We start from the raw sequence: 16,801 nt of genomic DNA, 5'->3' as shown, positions 1-16,801 counted from the left end.
CTGCTGTATGTCAATCAGGGTTCACACATAATATTGTTGAGCCATTTCCATTCAGAAGTTAAATTACCCTCCTCCCATCATCAGCTTCCTGAAATTCCCTGTTCCTCACACCCAGAAAACACCAAGCTTGCTGGGAGGTTAGATCCCAGCTCAGTCTAGCACTGGAATGATTTTAGGTCCTGTCAGTACCAAGTTCATGCTGTGTGCTAAGTCGCTTCAGTTGTGTCTGACTCTGTGCAACCCCATGGACTGTAGCCCATCAGGCTCCTCCCTCCATGGGATTCTCCAGGCAAGAGTACTGGAGTGGATTGCCATTTGTTTCTCCGGGGGATCTTCCCCACCCAGGGATCGAACCAGCGTCTCTTACATATAACCTGCATTCGCAGGCAGGTTCTTTACCACTAGCACCACGTGGGACAAGTTCATAGGGAGTAAATAAATTCCTAGACTTTCCAACTTGAACTTCTTTTCAATTCTTCTTCATCCTAAACATCTGATTAAAAATCAAAATTTCTTCAGAACAGGCAGAGTAAAAAATTAGGCTCACCCTAATTCCCCCCTACTAAAAGAAACGTTTTTGTGCAGTGCAAGGCATGGCCCTGCTCTCCAGGACCACAGTGCCACAGCTGACCTGCAACTATCCCCTCTTTATGAATGAACAGCTAACAGATGGTTGCCAATAAAGGATATGACTACCAAGCGGGTACATACATGTAGAACTTAAGGTTACCAGGCAGGGGTCAATGAGAGAGCACACAGAATATATGCAGATGCTTTTGCTGGTCATTTCGTATTCTTTCAAAAATGCACTATTTCTTTTAAACTATAGTTAGTCTGCACACCAGTTGATTCCAGATAAATAAGACTTGGTGGTTGCTGAATCACTCCTAAGTGGACGGGAAATTAGCAACAGATCCAGGGGAAGGAGGGTCAATAGTCACAAGGAAGAGAACCTAGACACACCTGATGCTCCATGAAGGCAAACACATGATTATTATGATTACAAACCTGGCAAACAGCACAACGCCACAAACTGCAGGCATTCAAATATCTGCTGTGAATAAACTTGTTAAACAGATAATTCTATAAAGTACTACAAGGAGGCTGAGTAACTAGCCCACCAGCCCACTGACCCACAGCCAGGAGGTGGCAAAGCCAGAATTCAAACCCACATCTGTTTGGTTCCAGAATTGAAGCTCTTTTCACTTCATACTCTTCCTTGGTAAGGAGACTGATTTGGCAAGGATCTCAGGCAGAGTACTCAAAACCATAGATATGCTTCTCTTCCTAGAAAGTAAATTTTACTCAAAAATTGAATAATTTAAAATATTTGATATATGAAACATATTATCAACATACTATGAAAGAAAATATTCATAGATGAAAATTTTAAACTATTAGAGGCCACCACAGTTTTTTCCTTTGTGTGATATAGCCCCAGGCTCTCTCAGGATACAAGTTCATTCTCTTCTGCTATCAGAGATACATTGCTAGATGAAAATCTGAGAATCAAAAAAAAAAAAAAGTTCATTCAATAAATATTTGTTGAGCACCAAATACATAGCAAACATGTGTTAAAACAGTCGATCCTAAAGGAAATTGACCCTGAATATTCATTGGAAGGACTGATGCTGAAGCTCCAATACTTTGGCCACCTGACTCATTGGAAAAGACCCTGATGATGGGAAAGATTGAGGGCAAAAGGAGAAGGCGGTGGCAGAGGATGAGATGGGAGTAAATAAATTCCTAGACTTTCCAACTTGAATTTCTTTCCAATTCTTCTTCATCCTAAACAGTTGATTAAAAATCAAAATTTCTTCAGAACAGGCAGAGTAAAAAATTAGGCTCACTCTAATTCCCCTCTACTAAAAGAAACATTTTTGTGCAGCACAAGGCATGGCTCAATCGAAACACTGATTCACATGAACTGAAGCAAATGCCAGGAGACAGTGAACAGCAGAGGAGCCGAGCATGCTGCACTCCATGGGGTCACAAGGAGTCAGACAAACTGAACAGCAACAACGCACCTGCTACATGCCTGGGGTAAAAAGCCCCTAAGAGTACAGAGTTAAGTTATTACAAAACAGAGGAACAAGTTAACCGATAATTAAAGGTGGCAACTAAGATGCCAGGATAGGATCTATAGAAACAGGGAAATATACTAACTCCTGTTATGGGGGATACTAGGGAGGCTGAGGAAGAAAGCTTAAGTCTTGCCAAGGCATGACCCCAGCGCTCCTCTCATCCCTAAGCTTATGCTATTCAAAAGAGGTACAGGAGTTCATTGTGTGTGTAGTGAGGGGGGTACTCATGAGAAGGAAATATTTAAGAAGTTATAAATCTTCATGAAAGGGTCAGAACTACAGCAACAAGAGTAACAACTCACTGTTTTACATTATATTTGAAAAATATACAGAAAAAGAAGTTAAAATGTAATAAAATGTTTGACTTACAGCAAAAATATGAAAATTAAAACAATGTTTCATCTATCAGTACATCCAAAAGTTTAAAAAGACACTGTGGGGAAACTGATACTATTAAATACTATAGATAAAATATGTACTATAGATAAAAACACAGAATGGTACCTCTCTCAAGAGCAATCTGAAAACACACACACAAATTTTTAACATATTTTTAAAGGCTATAATTCTATTCCTAAGAATTTATCTTAAAAAAAAAAAAAGCACTGTAGATGGATGCTTATAATTACGGAAAAAATTTAACATACATCCAAAAGAAACAAGTAAATAAGCTGATGCATCAATACAATAAAATACAACCATTAAAAAGGATTAGGTAAGGTATGGAAGGATATTTGTAAAAAAAAAAATTACTAGGTAAAAGGGCAGGTTAGGTGAGTTTTTGAAGAACTGAAAGCTGCAGACATGTCAATATTTTCCAGTCTCATAAGACAAGGTGAAAATTGCCCCGCTACTGACTTCACTGGGTCTCTCTGATTAACCTAAGATCACTCACCCTTGATCAGTTACAGCTACCCTGAATAACAATTCAACAATCAGTTTATTGTTTGTTATTTATGCCACTAGAAGTTACTTAACTAAATGAAATTCAAAGATCTTTAAAAAAAAAAGGGTGGGGGGAGTTAGCCTTGAACTTACCCAGTGCTTAGCTGCTCAGTTCAGTTCAGTCACTCAGTTGTGTCCAACTCTTTGTGACCCCATGAACTACAACCTATCAGACTTTTCTGTCCATGGGATTCTCCAGGCAAGAATACTGGAGTAGGTTGCCATTTCCTTCTCCAGGGGAACTTCCCAACCCAGGGATCAAACCCAGGTCTCCCGCATGGCAGGCGGATTCTTTACCATCTGAGATATCAGAGAAGTCCTGAAATTACCCAGAGGTTGTACTTAACAAATAAAAAGGTTTATTTACCTGGGTAAACCTAAAATATGATGACATGTTTACAAGAAAAAAAAAAAAAGCAGGATGTACACCGACTTTTTGAATTATGTACACACATATAAGTAGGGAAGGAAACGGCAAACCACTCCTATATTCTTAAGTGGCAAATCCCTCGGACAGAGGACCCTGGCGGGCTACAGTTCCCAGGACTGCAAAAGAATTGGATACAACTTAGCAACTAAACAGCAGCCACACATACACAAGGGGGGCCGGCACACCTGAGGTAGGTATGCGAGTGGAGGCGCGCACATTTGAGAACATTCCAGGGAAGGGCTCAGGCGCTGACCCAGCACCACCTGGGTCTTACAGCAGGACAGCACTATTCAGACGTGATTCCGGTACCAAGAACTGGCGATGGTGCTGACACTACACTCTAATTCTCTGAAGTTACACCATGATTTCTTCCAGTAACCCTCATAAAATTGTTAATTTGTCTTCTCAGGCTTTAGTGATGTTTACGATGTCTCTCATGACACCAGAGGATTTTCACCAATTCTTTTCTAAGTAACAGTGATTGACATATGAATTAATATATACTACAGTCTGCTAAAACAGCCTTCCTGGCTGACTGCACGAAGCAGCACATAGAGGGCAATGACTATGCAGTGTGAAGAAAAAATGTTTCACACACAAACACTGTAACAATGAACAGGGTGATATGGGGAAGGATTAAACATGCTATACATGATAGGGAATATCAATACCATTAAATGACTGACTTCTCATCAGAAAAAATAAGCAACTGTCATGTTTCTTCAACTGAAAGCTGGCTCAGTTACAGCTTGCTGGGGGAAGGGGAGTGATAAACAAATTCCCGGCACTTGCCAGCATATCAATTTTAAGTCACAACTCACTGGCGAAACACTCAAATATTTTAAATACATGTCCTGATTTCCTAATCTAGCCAACAGAAGAATATAAATGATGCCCCAAATGAAAATTATCTGGATGTTAACATCTGCAAGTAGCTTCAGTTTTAAAGTATAATTTCAAAGTGTTCAAGCTTTATGGATCACCAGAATCAACAATCTACATACAGCCAGCTTCAGAATATTTTTATAATCAACAACTGGAGATGCCTGAAAGCTAGGTTAACATTAGATCTGCTGATCAACTGTCCATCTCCCCAAACTGCAAGATAGAGATAAATGCACCACTGATTCTAGACCACACAATCTGGAACCGGGAACTGCATAAGAGCACTAAGGATAAACTCAAAAATAATAACTGCTAAACAGTTCATCATTCAATTTGACTGGAAGCAGAAATTAATGGTTAAGAGCATAATAATGCTCTTAATTACATCCAAAAGGTCAGAGACCTAGGTGTACCACTTAGCCTCTTTGCAGCTTTCTTAGCTGAAAGATGACGAGGATGAATGACGAAAAACACGCTTCGTGGGGTCACTGTGAAGACTAACGGGAAAATGCACGTGAAGCTTAGTAACCAGCACTGGTTTCAAAAATCACATATATATTGCTTCCTTTGCTTATAACATTTTCAACCCCACTTCCTACTCCCAGACTTGAACTGATAACTTGCAGTCACCCTTCAGGTCTCAAGTGTAAACACTGCTTCCTCAGGAAGCCCTTCCTAAATCCTCTCATTCTGATTAGGTGTCCTTATCTTATTCAGAGTATTCTGAATCTCCCGTATTTTACTCAATTAACTATAAACCGTGTTATTTAATGTATGACTTGCCCAACAGACTATAAGATTTCAGAGGACAGGGGCAGTCTGTGTCTTATTCACTACTCTTTCTCCAGTGTGGTGTGCATGGCAAGGAACAGAAGAAAACTCTATATTTACTGAATTAAATGAATGCAGAAGGACCAGTCTGATTGGTTAATTATAATCCACTTTATGTTCACAAGAATTATTACAGTTCCTGATAAGCTTACTGTCCTTATTCATTCATTCACATTCTAGAAAGATGTTTCAAGTTTAAAATCTAAATATTACATTTTCAGACTCCCCATATATTTTAGCTCTACTGCCGAGATAGGATCGAACCTACCATGTTCTATATTCTTTATATGTTTATTAAAATGGTATTCAGATGAAAGCCAAAGTATCTGTTGTGTCTACTGGTCTTCACCAAAAAAGATGCTTTTGAAGAATTCCACAGCTTAAAAAGAAAAACAAAATATGAAAATAAAACACAATTCGTCAATTTAGAACCCTATGGGCCAGAAAAGTTAAGAGATTTGTTCAATAGCATAAAGCCGGATAGTGCTACAAACAGAGGAAGGATCCAAGCTTCCTAGTTCTCTGTCTTTTCACTATGAAGACTTCACGGTCCACTGAGAACCACAATTCAAAATATTCTAAGCAATAATCTTGAAATGCAACAAATTCAAAGTAACTGAATTATTTTTTACAAACTTTTAAAAACTATGACTTGCCAGACCTCTACTTTATTAGAAACTTGGAAGGTAAGGTCTGGGCCTCTGCATGCTGAAAAAGTTCCACGGGCAAGTCTTATCCCAGCAAAGACTCAGTTCAGTCACTCAGTCGTGTCTGACTCTTTTCGACCCCATGGACTGCAGCACACCAGGCTTTCCTGTCTATCACCAACTCCTGGAGCTTGCTCAAACTGCTATCCATCCAGTGATGCCATCCAACCATCTTATCCTCTCTCATCCCCTTCTCCTCCTGCCTTCAATCTTTCCCAGCATCGGGGTTCTTCACATCAGGTGATCAAAGTATTGCAAAATATTGAGAACCTCTAATTTAATCAATCAAGCATCATTTGCTAACTGTCGACTCTATCTCTAGCAGCGTGTTCCCTCTCTCAAGGCTCTTAGGAAGAGACAAGATTTACTTATAAAACTCAATTAGTGAAGAAAATAAGACTGTGTATAATGAAGTGCTAAATTAGCTAAATGAACACAAATAAAGTGCTGAGTGCAGACAAAGTAGGACAGAAGCACAGACGTAGAGACAGAATAACAAATAGACAGGCCTGTATGATAAATAAGGGTAACCAGTTTCAAACAGTGCACCAGCAGGTTCTAAGAGCCTATGAAGGGGTCTACAGGGTCACTGTGGGGAGCAGAGGGAGATGTTTTCCCTGCCCCTGTGCCTTCCTCAATCAGAAGAGCTCCACTCTTACTTTTTATCATTAAGCTTCTGTCTAAAATTCATTTTGAAAATGATTCCAATGGCCTTTTGTTTGAAAACGTTTACACACGCAAATAAAGAAAAAAAAAAAAAAAACCAGTGGTGAAGTAACTTGTCCCAGTCACAAAGCTAGTTAGAGATGGAGAGCCCAGGTCTCCCAACCTTCCATGCTGCTTTCACTGTACCACGAACACACCACAACATTCCGAGGGAGGGGGTGGTGTGAGCCCGTGAGCAAAAGTTCTCAAGAGTATCCCAGATACAAGACTGACCAAGACAGCGGGCCTACTTTCAGGACATGTGACGGAACTGTGACGGGGAGAGGAGAGTCCACACTTCAAAATAAATAAAGCCACCTTCCCAGAATAGCTCTTCAAGACAAAGTTTTAAGGTGATTTTTAAAAAAATTAAAACCTGTTAAAAGAAACACTGTTTGTGGTGGGCCTATAAAGAGACATAGAGGGCGATGGGCATGAGTTTGAGCAAGCTCTAGGAGTTGGTGATGGACAGGGAAGCCTGGCGTGCTGCAGTCCATGGGGTTGCAAAGAGTCAGACAGGACTGAGCGACTGAACTGACTATAAAGGGTACTTTCTATTGGAATTATTGAGTCATGCTCTTTAAGGAAGTAGTAAAAGATAAGAATGTATAGGCAGGGGTAGGGGCGAGATAACAGAATGCCTTGAAATCAAGGACAAGTTTATGTTTGCTACAATGCAATAATACCTCACTATATAGCTTCTGAAAGAGTATTAGGGGAGTACCTTCTTCTTCCAAGATGCAGGTTACACATGGGAATGTACAACCTGAAGTATGGTGTCCCACAGAATCAATTTAAAAGCTCCCTCTCTACAGCAGCACAAATAATAATAACTGCTAAATTTACTCTTGTGCTCATGGAAGAAAAACTATTACAGAACTTTAAAAATGCTTCTGCTACCAATTTGTAACTCCCCACAGCATCCCTGTAACACTGCTATTATCACCATCTTATTATTGAAACCACTACAGAAGCCAGTGGCAAAGGCAAAATGAGATGCCTAGAATTTACCGTGTTGAGACGTAATACTCAGTCCACACACAGTGGCATGAACATAAACCTCACATCCTATTATTAGTATGAGTTCCCTGGTGGCTCAGATAGTAAAGAGTCTGCCTGAAATGTGGGAGACGAGGGTTCGATCCTTTGATCAGGAAGATATCCCTGGAGAAGAAAATGACAACCCACTCCAGTCTTCTTCCCTGGAAATCCCACGGACAGAGGAGCCCCAGTTCATGGGGTCACAAGGGTTGGACATGATTGGGCAAGACACACACACACACACACAATTTAACTCTGTAACACTTTGTTGATTTTCACAATAAACGTGTAACCCCATGAAAACCACCCAATCATGTCTCAAATGACATGTCTAAAATTGAATTCATTGCCTAGTCCCCCAAATGGCTCTCTCTTCCAACTTCCCTACTTCTGTTCACAGCACTGCTTTTGATACTCTAAGCTCAAAACCCTGGTATCCCTTTGACTCTAATTACCTGCTTTTAAACACTTTAAATTAAGAACTTTGATTATGGCTCAGTACAGAACAAAAAAATTCAATGACTCCTACTGCCAAGCAAGTGGAATCCAAACTCCTACACCATCAACGCCTGACACGCAGGGCTCTCCAGAAAAGAATCCCAGCCTGCCTTCTACCACTTTGCAGTGTGCGGCCTCAGTAACAGCCAACCTAGAAGTCCCGCCAGCCCCCAAACACACTGAGTGCTGATTAAGCACATGACCTCGGGAGAGTCACTTAAACTAAGTTTTATTTTACTCAACTGTAAAATGGGTGCAATAATTTTTGCCTGAAAGGAGCAAACAAGTTAATGAAAATAAGAGTACCACCATAAATGTTAAGGTACTATAAAAATACAGACAGAATCATTATGCTATGATTACCGGTAATTTTATCTATACCTGCTTTGCTCCACAAAGGATATAAGATAGACCACATAAAACACAAAATAACAAGAGTTTAAAGGTGGAAGCAATAAAAGAAATGCAAAACAAAAGGTAAGGACCTAACATGGATCTGGGAATGAGGCTAAGAAAAACGGATGCTATAATTGCTTATCTAAGTTTTCAGGTTGATAACGTGGTCTAAACAGTGTAGTTTGATTTGAAAAGGAAATAAAGTCAATTAGTTCAGTGTCCCAAAGACTAAAAACAAAATCATTGGTCAGAAATAAAAAAGTTCTTACTGTAAAGACCGGCAAGAATTTCTCCCAAAGGTCCTTATTCTGTGCACAGTAACTGAACATTCTCAACATCCTATGAATTATCTATTTTCATTACATCACTATTAGACTGAAAGCCTTTTGACGTACGGTAATTGTCTTATTATATAATGTTTGTATCTCCCTGGTGGCTCAGCAGTAAACAATCTGCCTGCCAATGCAGGAGACCCAGGTTCAATCCCTGGGTGGGGAGGATCTCCTGGAGAAGGAAATGGCAACCCACTCCAGTATTCTTGCCTGGGAAACCCCATGAACAGAGAAGCTTGGTGAGCTATAGTCCATGGGGTCGCAGAAGAGTCAGACACGACTTAGCAACTACACAACAATCTCCATAGCTTAATTAGTCAAAACCCACATACCCTGACTTTTATATACTGGTTTCCATGGACCCAAATCCCTCCCTTCCTATTTCAAAAGGTCCTGCACACCACCATGTTAATCCCAGAATGCTGCTTTTATCACAGAATTCCTTACTTCAAAAACCTCTAACAGCCTCCCTGCACACAGAGTAACCTTATGCTTTACATCTTGAACACAATCTCCCCTGCAGTATCTTCCCTGTCTTCCCATTCCTCTAAATTCTTTTCACCCTTTTAAATGTGGCTTAAAAATCTAACCTCCTACTAAAAGTCTTCTCTGACTAGCAGCAATGTGGTAGAGGGAGAGATGGGGCAGGGGAGGAGAAGACTAAAAGTCTTCTTTACTCAACAGTTAAGAGACTGTGGGCAAGTCACTAAACCACCACCCTCAGTGAGAATACTGTCTCATTGGTAAAGGTTTTAAGATAGACTGTACCTAAATTACCTTCCAGCTTTAACCATTCTAGGATGTTTTGGTTCCTACAAACTTGGACAGACCTGATCTCTACTCTGACCATTATTATCTATTATATATTTTAATATGTAACTACAACCATCCCCTGCTATCCACAGGTGATTGGTTCCAGAATCTCCACAGATACCAAAACCCAGGGGTGCGCAACATTTGCATGTAACTTATGCACATCCTCATATACTTTAAATCATCTTTAGCTTACTTACAGTACCTAATACAATGTAAATGCTAAGTAAATAGTTGCCAGGATGCAACAAATTTAAGTTCTGCTTTTTGGAACTTGCTGGAATATTTTCCATTATTTTCAATCTGTAGTTGGCTGAATTAACGGATAACAAACTCACCAATATAGAGGGTTGACGGTAGACACACTGCTTTAAAATATTCCCTGCTAAGTATAAACTCCACAGCAGAGTCTTATATTCCCTTGTTAGCCTCAAAGACAAGTGGCATAGGGACCAGGTAAAAAGCAGCATATATATTTTTGTAAGCTTAGCAATGTTTAAATAATTATTTTTAAAAGATTGATTAAAATATACTTGCCTACTGCAGCATTAATCAGCAAAAAAAAAAAAAAAAGCATTTTTAACACTAAGCAGACTATTTTAAAAATATACTAAAGCAAGAAAATAGTTAAGTCACTTTTCTCTAAAATATATATTCATTCTGCAGATTACAAAGCTAGTCAGTACAACTTGAGGTGACCACATGTTAAAAATAATTGAGCTGTTTAACATACACAACATAATGTTCACTTCCTAGCCATTCCTGTTTGCATCTTCTGTTGTAAACAAAGGCTCACCAGTCCAAAAAAAAAAAAAGGTCTATCATAATTTTTATTATTTTACTGATTTAATGATTAACTTTACATGCTAGAGCTATGATTCCAACATAAAAACCAATAAAGTTACACAGAAAATTATGAAACAGAACAAGTGACAAATTAAACTGTACTTGCAATGACTTTCAATATCACAGGCTGAGTAAAGCTACTACCAACACTCACAGTGAGCCAAGTTTTGTGCTTCACACTGTCACTCTAAAAATTAATTATTACGTATCCTCTTCTGGATGAGTATCTAGTTTCCTGTATAGTACTTAAAAAAAAAAAAAAGAATCTGATAAACCTAGAGGTTTGCTGATTCTTCTTTTGCTGATTGCTACGTCTGTCTATAAAATCTAGACAGCACTGAAAACTTGAGTACTTGCTTAACTGGGAAAAAAAATTTAAAAACAAAAGCATTTTATCAGTCACTAAATACAAATAAGATATCTTATCAATGCTCAGTAAATTAATATCCCACAGTAAAAACTACGTGTATTATACATAAAGAACTTCCTCAAATCAGAGGTTCTGAAACTCAAGACAATTCTCATATTCCAAATTCTAAACATACTGTACATGGATCAGTAAGTCAAGCACTGGCTCCACTCACGCTATTTTTGTTTCCATTGCTATTACTGCTAAAAGAGTTTATAAGGGCTCATTGCCAGTTTAGAGCACAGTTAGAAGTATTTCAGTACAAAATAAAATCAATTAATTCCTAAGAAGAAATATAAATCTAAGGTATCCAACTATCTATACAAAACACCAACAATGTGCAAAACTATTTGGCAAAAGAAGATGGATAAGTAATCTGTGAACCATAAGTATTACATCTTTCAATATTGATTCCACTCAAAAAGACATTTTTAAGCAACACAATCAAGATAAGAATTAAGCAAAATTCTGGTCCGAAGAGTTTCCTATAAAGAGGAAAACGAGGAAAGAACTCATTCAGGAGGGATACAGAAACTCAGATAAGGCAAATGTGTAACAATCAAATCTACACTCTCATGCCTAATATTAGATTTCCTTGAAGAAATAAGTAATAAACATGTTTGCTCAGGCATTTAACATTAAAGGAGACAACAGAAACACGGGTGACAGAAAAGGGACATGTTTTGCCTGTGATTTGCTCTGTTCTGTAAACAATAATTGTTTGAATATTCCCAAACAAAATCATTTCCACTAGGAAAACACATTCCTGCTTAAAATTAGGCTTCCTAGTAAGTCTTTACTAATTACAAAAACTGTAACTGAACCAACACTGACAGTCACATACCAGTATTTTAAAAGAAAATTAATTTTAATAGGGCTTGAAAGAAGACTAAAGCTGTCAGCTTTCAACGTTAAAAAAATAACTGATAACATTAAGGGAATCACTACTACATTATAGTCTTCCTAGTACAAAGGGACAGACGTTCATGAAAGTGAGAGACCAATTTTAAAAACACAACTTAAACATACAAACCCACACACCTAAACTCAAGATCAAGCAATACAAATTCAAGAAACTGTTTCATTCTTAATGGAAAATACTTGTGAAAGGCAACATTCAAATTTCCAGTTATGTCATTTTAGAACCACCTGCTTAAGATATACAAGGCTCCTTTAAACATCTCTGGTGACTTTATAAGAGCAATTTAACATTCTGAACCGTAAACTTATTCCAAGATCCACTGAGCACATGAATAACAGATTAACAATTACTTCAACCTATGCAGTAATGAGACACATTTTATTTCTTCTTTATATTGCTTATCAAAGCAGAGAGTAATAAATCTAAAATATGCCAGAATACTGTACCACTCAACCTGGAATAACAGTCACTGTTTCTTCCTTGACGACTGGGATTTTTGACAATGTCAAAATGAAAGGAACTGGAAATTAGTTTGGGGGTCAAGGTTAAAAATGACTTGAACAGTAATGCCTTGGAAGAACAGTCCTCTTAGAAATTAAAATATTTGGTCAGCTGTCACATAAATTTTCAAGACCTAAGTTCAAAAGTACCATTATAATTACTAGACAGGGCAAGAAAGAAGGAAGTCACAATGGCTTTTCCGAAAACTTGTGGGAAGCCACCTGACAGATGCAAAAGGAGAGAAGCAGGCCATAAACTCATGCAGGCCTCACCCTAACCCTAACCCTAAAATACTCGATGACTCTCCTCTCACACCGACAGAGGCAGGAATCAATCACAACAATTCCACTACATTCCCAGGATATTTTAATCATCACTTTAAGATAAACTAGTTAAAAATAAGATGGAAAATGTCTGACAGGAAAATTTAATAGGTCAAAAATCATCTGTGCATTCATACCTCACAGTGAAACAATTTTAAAAATCACTAATCAATCAAAATAAAATGCACAAACTTGTCCAGACTAAATTAAGACAATCCAAAAAGAATTCTGAAATTAAAAAAAAAAAAAAAAACTGTTTGCAAAGCACATGCTTTCCTGTTAAGTATTTTACCTTAAACACTATAATTTCAACCTAACAATATACAACCCTCATCCTCTTCAAGTTCACTCTACTCACTTTAACAGGTTCTAAGCCAAATATGATCTCTCCTTTATCCTGAGCGATGCTCTGAAGAAATTATATCAAGAAATATAGCTTCTTACTAGAGTTTGGGGGATTATAAAAAACCTATCTAAAACAGGCATACTTATAGATCATTTCTATGATTATACTTATTTAAAACCACGGTCCCCAATTGAGAATTTTAGGAAATGAATTTTTACAACAGCATGGGAAGCCAACCAAAATATAAGGCCAGTTAACAATACTCACCCTTTCCTGTATCACAATAATTGTAAGAAAGAAATTTTGTTTGTAAAACGCAATGTGCATTTTATCATCTTGGATAAAATATTTGCAGCCTCGGTAGTGGTTAAATTGCAGCTATAAAGGAAATTGTCCTGAGATAAATGGTTTCCCTATGAGGAGGTTTCATTGCTACACTTCACCTCAGGACAATAAATCAAATTAACTGCACCTTGTCCTTTGTCCAATGACATCATCAGTTTGACCACATCTTCAGAATCGTGTGCAAAAACATACGCTATTTAAGGCATGAAATCATGTTACTGTTTTCTGTCCATCCAACCTCATGCTTCAGGTCTCTGAAGCAGTTATTCACCTGAACATTCTCATGAAAGCGGCAGATTCTTTTTTCCTGCTGCATTCAGGCCCTGCCTATTGGCAGTAAAAGAAAAAAAAAAAGTGAGAACTGGTATTTGCAATTGGCTTGTTTTTAGCCCATCAAATCCAGAATTTTATTTCCATTTAAACTGAAGACTAATGTCTCACAAAATATGTATCTTGCAACTGACCATCAAGTGCATTAACATAATTTCAAAGGTTAAACAAGTCGCTGTTCAACAACTCTTCTCCGATACTTTACTAGCAGGGGTTTAAAAAACACCAAGGAGAAGCCACACCATGCTTTTAAAAAACAGGTAAGAACTATACAAAATTAAAAAGACAACTCTACTAAGGGAAAGCCCCCAAATCAAAATTATTTCTTTTAAATAGCAAAAGTTAATCTGCCTTTCACAGACCAAATGTTCTAAGCCTACACAAAATATAAAATCAATTCTGACAACTTAAAGATGAGGGGTGGGTGTGCTTGGGAAGGGAATAAGTTTCAAGATCAGAGTAGACACAATGCCTCAGTTTATTCTTCCATTTTCACTCATTTAACCTTGACACAAACACTCAAAGAAAATATAACCCCATATCTGTTTTCAGGAGTGCTACAATTAAAATAAGTAAGTCTATAACAGTGGTAACACAAAATTAATATCAGCTCCATTTTAAATTAGAATGAAGAGGCTGAAAGGGGAATACAGCATGCTGTTAATTGGAACTTCTAAAATAACTAGCTATTCTACAACTCCTAGAAAAAAACTACTGCTTTTTTTTTTTTTTTAAACAAATACCGAAGATCTTTACAAAGCCTGAAAGTGTTTAACTTGGGGGTAGAAGTCAAGGGGCAGGGGTGAACTAGCCCGAAAACAAAGTGATTTATTTTATTAAACCAAAATAGGTTTCATTCGCCTCTGAAAATGAGAAAGCATAGATTTTTTTCCTTAGGCCCAATATTATGGCAAACCATAAGAAAGTCTTTTTTAAGATAAAACAGAACACGACAGAGTTGATGCTTAGCTAGAAGCTGTTTGAAAGTTGCTAACGCCCAAGAGGGTTTCTTCTGCCCGTGGAGTAGAGGTAAGCGTACGGAAGTTATTTGGGGGGGTAGGGGGAGTCATTTTGGTTATTAGTAAATAAATCAAGCGGCAGAGAACATGAGGCCTAGGCCACTGCTACATAGGGGCCAAGGCCTAGCTCTCTCCCTCTCCTCCCAGCCCAGTCTGGGTTTGATCTCAGAGCCCTGTGGATTGCCAAGGAAAAAAAAAAAAGAATCATATCGAACCACAAAAGCACATGGGGCGAATGTAAAATATAAACACGGCGTTGGGCTGTGAGTGGCTGTTATTAAAGGTCTGAATTACTAAACATGAGAGGCGGGGAAAGCCAGGCGGCCATTTCAATAATATAAACCTCCCCGAATTAGACATTATTCAAATGAGAGAGGTTCAGCTAACCAGAGCATAAGAGGACCCAGCACCCAACAAGAAAACAGGGGCAGAGACCCAGGAAGGGGGATCCCCGCCCCTACCCAACTCCCAACCGGTGGGGGGTAAACCGAGAATATTATCAACTTGTCAGCCAGCCGGTTCTGGGGCCGGGCAGGAGGGCAGCGCTTCACGTCCGAGTTCCCGGGAGGCCTCCGGGCGCCGCTGGGGCCTGAGGGGGAGCGAGGCCCCCGAGGGCCCCCGGCCCCGCGGGTCTGGGTCAAGCGCAGAGGCGGGGGGCAGACAGGGTGGGGCAGGGGACCCGGAGCTCAGACCGCGCCAGGCACCTTCATTCGGCTCAACTCTCCCGAGAATCCACGGCCGCCGGGGAACAAGGGGCTTCCCCAGGACTCGCTGGGACCCCTGACCGGTGGCCCGGAGCACATGGGACGGCCTCAGAGGACCTGCTCCTTGGAGGGGAACTTTCCCCGAGGGCCGCTTTCAACCCAGTCCGCCCCCAAGGGGGCGAAGCGCGTGCCGGCGCGGACTCCCTAGTCCCTCCGCCCGGAGGCCCCCTCGCAGCGCCCAGGACCGCTCACCCCTACCCATCTACAGCGCAGGCCCGCCTCCGGTCAGGCCACCGTTCGGGGGATGAGCGGGGCGCGGCCGGGGCGCCCGGGGCCGTGACCCGCGGGCTTGGCCCCGCTCGGACCCTGGTGCGGCGGCGGGGCGCGGGCGCGGGCCGGGCGCTGTCCGCGGGCGCACCCGGGCCGCCCCCCGCGGCCAGCAGCGCGGGGGAGGGGGCGCCCCGGCCCGCGCCGGGGGCAGGACACGTGCGGCGGTCCGGCCGCCGGGGTCCACTCCGGCCCCGCCGCCTCCCCGGCATTGTGCTCGCCGCCACCTCCATCTCGCCCTCCACGCCCCCCCACCCCGCGCCCGCCCGGCCCGGCCCGGGTCGCCCGCCCGCGCCCCGCCGCGCCCCGCCGGCCCAGCAGCTATGAATATGTAAAACGTCTTTATTGTCCTCTCCCTCTGCCCCGGCCCCGCGGCCCCGCCGCGGACCCGCTCGGGTTGGGGCTCGGCGGCGAGGAGGCGGAGGCGGCGGGCGGCCGGCGGCCGGCGGAGGAGGAGGGCCGGTGCCGGCGGGCGGGCGGGCGAGCCCGCGGCGGGGTGGGCTAGGGGCAGGAGGAGAGCGGCGGATAGCAGCCCCCTTTGCCCCTCGTCTTCCCCCTCCGCCTGGGCGCTCCGAGCCTCTTTCCCCCTCCGCTCGGCGCCCGGCGGGGGCTCCGTGCTCCCTGGCCCCCCATCTCCCCGCCGTTAATTATAATAATCCTGAGTACTAATAAATTATGCTAAGTCGCGGGGGGGGGGCAGCGGGAGCCGGGGTTGAGTATGAATATGAATATGTAAAATGCTGTAATGATTACCTGCTGCTGCTGCCGCCGCGGCTGAACTCTCATCTTGACTCGCTGCTCCTCCGTCCGCCATTTTGAATATTTTAACCAAAATCGCCCGGTCGATAAACCCTCCCTCGCTCCGGCTCCCCTCCCCCCGCCCGCCCTCCAGACCTCCTCCCTGCTCTCCGCCCCCTCCAGCTCCCGCCTCTCCTCGGGCGCGCGCCAGGGGGCGCGCGAGGCTGTCCCCCTGGAAGAGGCCCACCTCCACCGGGCTCTCTGCGCACGCGCCCCCTGGCAGCTGTGGCTCCTCAGTAGCTAAAGCGCCCTCAACCTGCGAGT

At 41.7% G+C, this 16,801-nt stretch overlaps 1 protein-coding gene across 1 annotated transcript in view; it reads right to left on the bottom strand.

Annotated features, from left to right (window-relative positions):
• POU2F1 (POU class 2 homeobox 1) overlaps nucleotides 1-16,545 on the bottom strand; it is a 214,757-nt gene extending 198,212 nt beyond the window's left edge. Inside the window, exon 1 of the mRNA XM_070366820.1 lies at nucleotides 16,493-16,545. The gene's annotated coding sequence lies outside the window, so the exon portion shown is untranslated. The remainder of the gene's footprint in view (nucleotides 1-16,492) is intronic.
• Nucleotides 16,546-16,801: the final 256 nt, after the last annotated feature.

Source organism: Bos mutus, chromosome 3 (genome assembly GCF_027580195.1).
Source record: "Bos mutus isolate GX-2022 chromosome 3, NWIPB_WYAK_1.1, whole genome shotgun sequence".
Classification (NCBI taxonomy): domain Eukaryota; kingdom Metazoa; phylum Chordata; class Mammalia; order Artiodactyla; family Bovidae; genus Bos; species Bos mutus.
This window is presented reverse-complemented; position numbering and strand designations above follow the sequence as displayed.